This window comes from Macadamia integrifolia, unplaced genomic scaffold (assembly GCF_013358625.1).
Source record: "Macadamia integrifolia cultivar HAES 741 unplaced genomic scaffold, SCU_Mint_v3 scaffold90, whole genome shotgun sequence".
Lineage (NCBI taxonomy): Eukaryota > Viridiplantae > Streptophyta > Magnoliopsida > Proteales > Proteaceae > Macadamia > Macadamia integrifolia.
This window is the reverse complement of record NW_024870574.1, coordinates 105331-111692: the sequence shown is the minus strand read 5'-3', so window position 1 is coordinate 111692 and position 6362 is coordinate 105331. Positions and strand designations below refer to the sequence as shown.

The 6362-nt window shown below is 38.3% G+C and overlaps 1 pseudogene; it reads right to left on the bottom strand.

The window, feature by feature from the left end:
• Positions 1-5054: 5054 nt before the first annotated feature.
• Positions 5055-5949, bottom strand: LOC122070381 (annotated as a pseudogene).
• Between the last annotated feature and the right edge of the window lie 413 nt (positions 5950-6362).

The window sequence follows — 6362 nt, the reverse complement described above, 5'->3', positions numbered from 1 at the left end:
GCGTGTTGTGTGGTTGCCAAAGAGATGAACTTCGTTGTATTCTAAGCCTCACTGTTACCCTCACTCTTTAAAATGTACCTCACATGTTCTAACTACTGGTTCAACCACATGAGTCCATTGTTGTCTACTTACATGAATGGGCAGCACTGAGAATGTTAAAGATTTACTGACACCCTAGTGGACAAAGGAAATCGAAAGGAGAAGTGACTGTTAAGTAGGATTCACTGAGTCCAATTTGAAATCAACCTGAAGTTGCTTTAATTTAGTTCAGCTTCTCCCCCAAGGATTTGAAACCAAGTACAATTTGAAAATTGACTTGAAGTTGCTTTAACAATTTAGTTCAGCTTCTCCTCCAAGGAAAAAAAAAACAAGAATTTGAGACCAAAGATGGGTTTTAAAGAAAACAAGGATTTGAGACCAAAGATGGGTTTTAAAGAAAACAAGGATTTGAGACCAAAAACGGGTTTGAAGTACTCAAAAACCACAATGTAGAGTAAAACTTGCCAGAGTAGAACATATCTTATGGTGAGTCCATGTTGGTGATCAAATTAAACTAGTTTGGTTAGTTTCAGAACAGAACAAAGAAGACCAAAAACAATTCCTAGAAAGAGAACAGCTTTCTTAGATTACAGGAGAAATCCGCAGCAAATAACATTTAAGAAAAATTCCAAAAAATTTGAACACATTGGTTCTTGCGTGTATATAGGAGTCTGTTCCTAAGATTGGGCTTTATAGGACCAGCATGTCACCTAGACACTATTGCAACTAAGGGCCTGGAAATCAAGCCAACTAATTATTATGAAAGGTCAAAGAACTCAAATCTAAACAGACAACCCCACTGACCAATCATCTCCAGAACCAACTACTCTATGTTAAAAAGACAACAAGAGTGGATGTTTAATCAGGTGCATAGAGACCCATTCTTATGCTAAGATCCATCCAAGGAGAGAAAAGTAAGAAACATATAAATTTTTACAAATCAAAACATCTTTTAGTAACAAGCACTAAGAAAATGTTCATGTTCCATCTAGCAAAAGGCCATCCCTACTCATAGATGACAACCAGGTCAGGAGAATGGTAATAACTCTAATGTGTACCTGTAACCCAGAGTGGCTATAGCATGCTAAGCCTTAAAGAGCTCCACTATGTTACTTGATATATTGTCCAAAAATATAATTTTATCAACACAAACAACTAACCATTGTCACCTAATTGTATGACCTAGATGGTAAATTTCTGCCTACTGCAGCACAGATTGGGGAGTCTCACAATTGGTGGCTAATATTTTCCTTAAATAGGATAGTAGAGAAGGCATCATAGTGTCCACTCTGTTGGCATCTAGATCAGTTCCCTTAGTCAACATATCGACACATATGACAAGTGAAAAACAAAAAGTTCCCAAAATATGACACTGAAATTAATGAAAAAGTTAATAAAGATAAAATTATAGGCATCTAATGATTCACTCGGTCAGGGGTATTTGTTGATCAAATGTCCCAACTATTTCTAACGGTGCAAGTCTATAGGGTCAGCTTACACTTGTCTTAAACTAGAGTGCGGTCATTTTGATATTTGAAATTCAAAGTCAAAAATCGGACCACAAAAATAGAAGAAAGGGTTAGCAAGTGGCAAAAAAAAAACACATCTAACAAACTAGGTCTAAATTGTTTGCACTAGAAAATCCACTGGTGTTTAATTTAAGAAAAGAAAAATTAATCACTACAATAGAACAGGCATCGTATGATTCATTAGTCTGGGCATTTGATCAATAAATCTTTTCGAGACTTGGGTCGGAGCATTTGATTAGTACCCATTGTTAACACATCAACACACGTGACAAGTGGGAGAAAAAAAAGGAAAAATAAGGAATTAAAAAAGAAGGACTAGTCGAAGTATTTCCCTGAAAAATTAATTGGTATTTATTATAATTTTTTAAGAGATCATAGAGGAGGCATTTTAAAGTCCATTCCTGTCAACATTTGAATCAATTCCCCTAATCGACATGTCGACGCTCTAGTTGACATTTTGGCGGACGTTAATCATTTGATATCTAAGATTGACAAGTCCAAAGATCAGATGGTCCAATTTATTTCCAATGGTGCAAATCCATAGGGCAAGTTTGCACTATATTAGACTATTGTGTGATCACTTTTTTATTTTATTTTATTTTATTTTTTTTTTTTTTTGAATAAGTAAAAGTGATGTATTAGAAAAGGAAAAAATGAAATATTACAAAAAAAGGCAGCCCTTAAGAACCCTTAAAAAGAAGGGGAAGAGGCTCCTGAACAAGGCAAGGCATTCCCTACCAACCCAAAAGAAAGACAATTTGAAAATAAAATAGAAATTGCATCTGAAAGTAAGTTACTGAATCAATAGCCCTTTGAACAAAGAACTTGAAGCTCATCAGGGAATTGGTTGGGCTGTCAAATAGTTTCTGACAACAATTTTGGGGACAAGGCTATAAAATCTGCAAGCTGATTTTGTTCTCTCTAAACATGCTTGAACTGTTTACACCTAAGGAGGGACGAAAGATGGTTAATTCTGCTTTTATTGATCTACACATTACAAGGACCACTAATTTTTCCATTTATGATATCAATTGCCAACATGGAATTCGATCTAATAGAAACATCCATGAAGCCCTCATCAATGCACAAAGACAATCCCCTTTGAATAGCAACCATCTTCATATAAAGAACCGATAGCTCCTCTCCCATTCCCGCATAAGCTATGATAGGAGATCCACTGAAATCGTGAATCAGCCCCCTATATGCAGCTTTATCATTTGAAAGTGACCCATCACAATGAAGAACAACCATATTAGTAGGAGGGGGAAGCCACAAGCAAGCTTTTGGAATTAACCTGTAATCCCCAAGCGTCAACTATGTACTAATTTTTAGCATTATGAGCAGATGAGATAAGGATGGAAGCACATCTAGAGAGCACATCATTTTTAATTCCTTCCATAAGTTGGGGTCGGGTTTTTGTTTTATTCCGAAACACTCTGAAATTCCTTTCCATCCACAAGTGATGGATAGTGGAACAAAGTGCAAGTTTCCCCACAAGCCCAATTTTATCATCACCTCCCAGGAAATATCTAACACGAAGTGCTGCATTTATAGCATTACTGTGCTGCCTTCCATCTTAAGAACACAAGGAATATATTTCTTTCCAAACCAGAGATGTAAAATTGCACTAAAAAAATAAATGATCTCGACTCTCCATACCTACCCAACAAAAAATGCAATTCAGTTGAACTTGCATTCTCCTATAGAGTTGATCTCTAGTAGGAAGACCATTCACAAGGCATCTCCAAGATGTAAAGGACTATTTAGGGATATTTTCATCAAACTAAATAGCCTCACACCAGTCCACCCTTACCGCTTTTTCACGAATAATATCCAAGGTAGATTTTGAAATAAGCATTCTCGATGAATTACCCTTCCGTACTGCGAGGTCGTTGTGATCTAAAGGATGCATCCATTTTACATTTGGCAGGTCCCCTCAAATCTGAATAAGATTAGAAGAAGATAATGGTCCAAGATGCCAATCATCATTCCTTATGATTTCCTCCAAGAAAGCAAGACAGGGAGACCACCTATCATAACGAATCTTATCTCCAAATTGTAAAATCAACACTCCCTAAGGATGCCATCTGTCAAGCCAAAGTCTATTGCTTTTTCCATTTCCAATGAGATGTTGAATATAAGGGTCCACTTTATCCTTGTACTTCAAAATTTTCCTCCAAACCCAAGAACAGTTATTTAGAATTTCCACGGTCCAGATTGAGTCTTGTTTCAAGTACTTCTGTACTTGTAATAGACCCACTTGACCCACAAGCTTTCCTTCTTGGCAGCTATTTACCATACTTGCTTCATAATACCAGCTACATTTATATCTTTAATACGTTTTATTCCTAAGCCTCCCTCCCTCTTTGGTTTACAAACATAATTCAAGGAAATAAAGTGCATTCTCCTCTCAAGAGATGGTCCTGACCATAAGAAATTAGAGAACATCGATTCTAGCTTGGAGTTAACAATACCTGGTAATCCAAAGATTCCAGACCATTAGATGTAACTTCCTTGAAGGACTGGGGAAATAACTTGTAATCCACCTACAAAGGATAAAAACCGTGCCTTCTATCCCTCTAGCTTCTGTCTCACTTGGTTCAAAATAGGAGCACCGTCCGCCACAGAAGCTTCCTAAAATAAGAGGGATACCAAGAGACCAAATAGGTCAATTCCAAAAGTTGCATTCCGCTAGCTTGGATATAAGGCCCCCTAAAATAATAGAGGACTTAGCCCTATTGAGTTGCAACCCAGAATAGGTGACAAACTCATCTAAAGCCCCCCAAACTCGCTAAAACTGACTCATGGATGGCTTTCACGAAAATCATCAAGTAATCCGCAAAACTCAAATGAGATAGCCGAATTGACTTGCACCTAGGTAATAGTTCTCATCAATCTCCATTCTCATAATTCCAGAAAAAACTTCCATTGCAAGAGTAAATAGACAGAGGAATAGTGTATCCCCTTGTCTGATGGCTCTTCCTCCAGGAAAATATCCAGTTGGACTCCCATTGATAACAACAGAAAATATGGGAGAATTTAATCCAATAGAAACATGCAGCCCTTATACTTGTTCATGCTTTAGCCTACAAGTCACGAATATTACTTAATCCAATAGAAACAGTGCGAGGACTTAAGCTGATTCAGTGGGGGGACCGATTATAAGCCCTAATGAAACGGATCACCCGACCAATCAACAACCCCTACAATTAAGCTAATTTTGAATTAAGAACAAATCACGGTGCTAAATATTCTCCCATACTTTATGTATAAGTCTCCAACCATCAATCGTTCTGAAGATAGGATCGTTCTGAAGATAGGAATAAATTAATTAAACAAGGCTGTCCTCTTCGTTGCTTTTTTATGGTAAAGCTTTGTACGTACATTTCTCCAATTCTAGAATGGTTGGTGCATGCAAAACTGAAACGTTCTCTCTCTCTCTCTCACACACACACACACACACACACACACAATGAAGAATAGATAGGGAAGAAAATTGAATTCCATTACTAGGGAACAAGAGAAGAGGAAGGAGAAGATTAATTATATATCCATACATGAATTATGACAATTTATTTCTTTCCATGGATATCTATTGTTTTGGTTGTATTCTTCTTCAATCTTCACATAAGAAAGGAAACACCCTCAGAATAAAGCCATTCCCAACAAACTCCCAAGTACAACCAAAGGAGCAACTACCCCACCCCTCCAACCACCAGAACCTCCGTTCTTCGCCGGCTCAGGTGCCGGTGCTTCAAATTCCGTCGGAGAAGGTACTGGAGTAGGTGCTGAAGATTTAGGCCCTACTGGAGACGGTGGCGACGGGGGAGGTTGCTTGGGCTTACCATGGTTCGGTGACAGCACCACCACTATCAATTTCTCGCCCTTCTGGCAACGCCATTGTGTTCCACTTATGAAATAAAACGGCCCAGATCGATTCAGCTTCACTTTCGTTTTCCCATCCTTGTACTCCGCGATGGTTTCGATGTATTGCATCGATCGTAATTCTCTTGAGTCACTTCCAGCACCGAATCCTGCTTTGGATCATACTTCCAAACTGTGACCCAAAAAAATAAATTAGTAGGGGGTAAAACCTAGAAATAGTCCTTAGAACTTTATTTATGATTGAAAGATTGAAACTTACTTAGAGAATCTCCGATCTTGAAACGAGTTGCTTCGGCCCAGTGATTCAGAGTTTCAGCTGCAGAGGGTGGGATTTTCCACCCATCAGCCCGGCCACCGACCAAGATCTCTCTATCATTAGCTTCTGAGAAGGTAAGGAGAAGAAGAATGAGAATCGAAGAGGAAACCAAAGCCTTTGCCATTAAAGAATCCATGGATTTGCTGAAGACAGAAAAAGAGTGAGATTTGAGAGAGAGTGAGCGAATCTTCTGTATTTAAAGCGGGAAGGAGAGGAAAATAGCCGTTGTGGCGGGGGTGAATGGGTCAGGGTGGTTTTTGGTCTCAGCTGTCTTCGTGGCATCATCAGTTAAATGTCCTAGCTGGCTAAGTTCAAAATTATGCTCTAAAACACAGGAAGTGAATTGATAACGTCTGTAACCCAGAGTAATCCATGGTTAAAGATAGTGGTTTTGAATTCAAGTACCAAAAATGCCCTAACTGTTTGCTTCAAATGGAGAAAACTACTTTATTGTTTTAGGGTAGTTTTGACAATGCGGTACACTCCGAGCGTTACATTTCATATACGGAAAGTAGACATTTAAGCGGACCATTTGAATATTTCCAGGCTTTCCAGTATCATGCACGTTATAGTTTAATTCTTGACCTGATTGT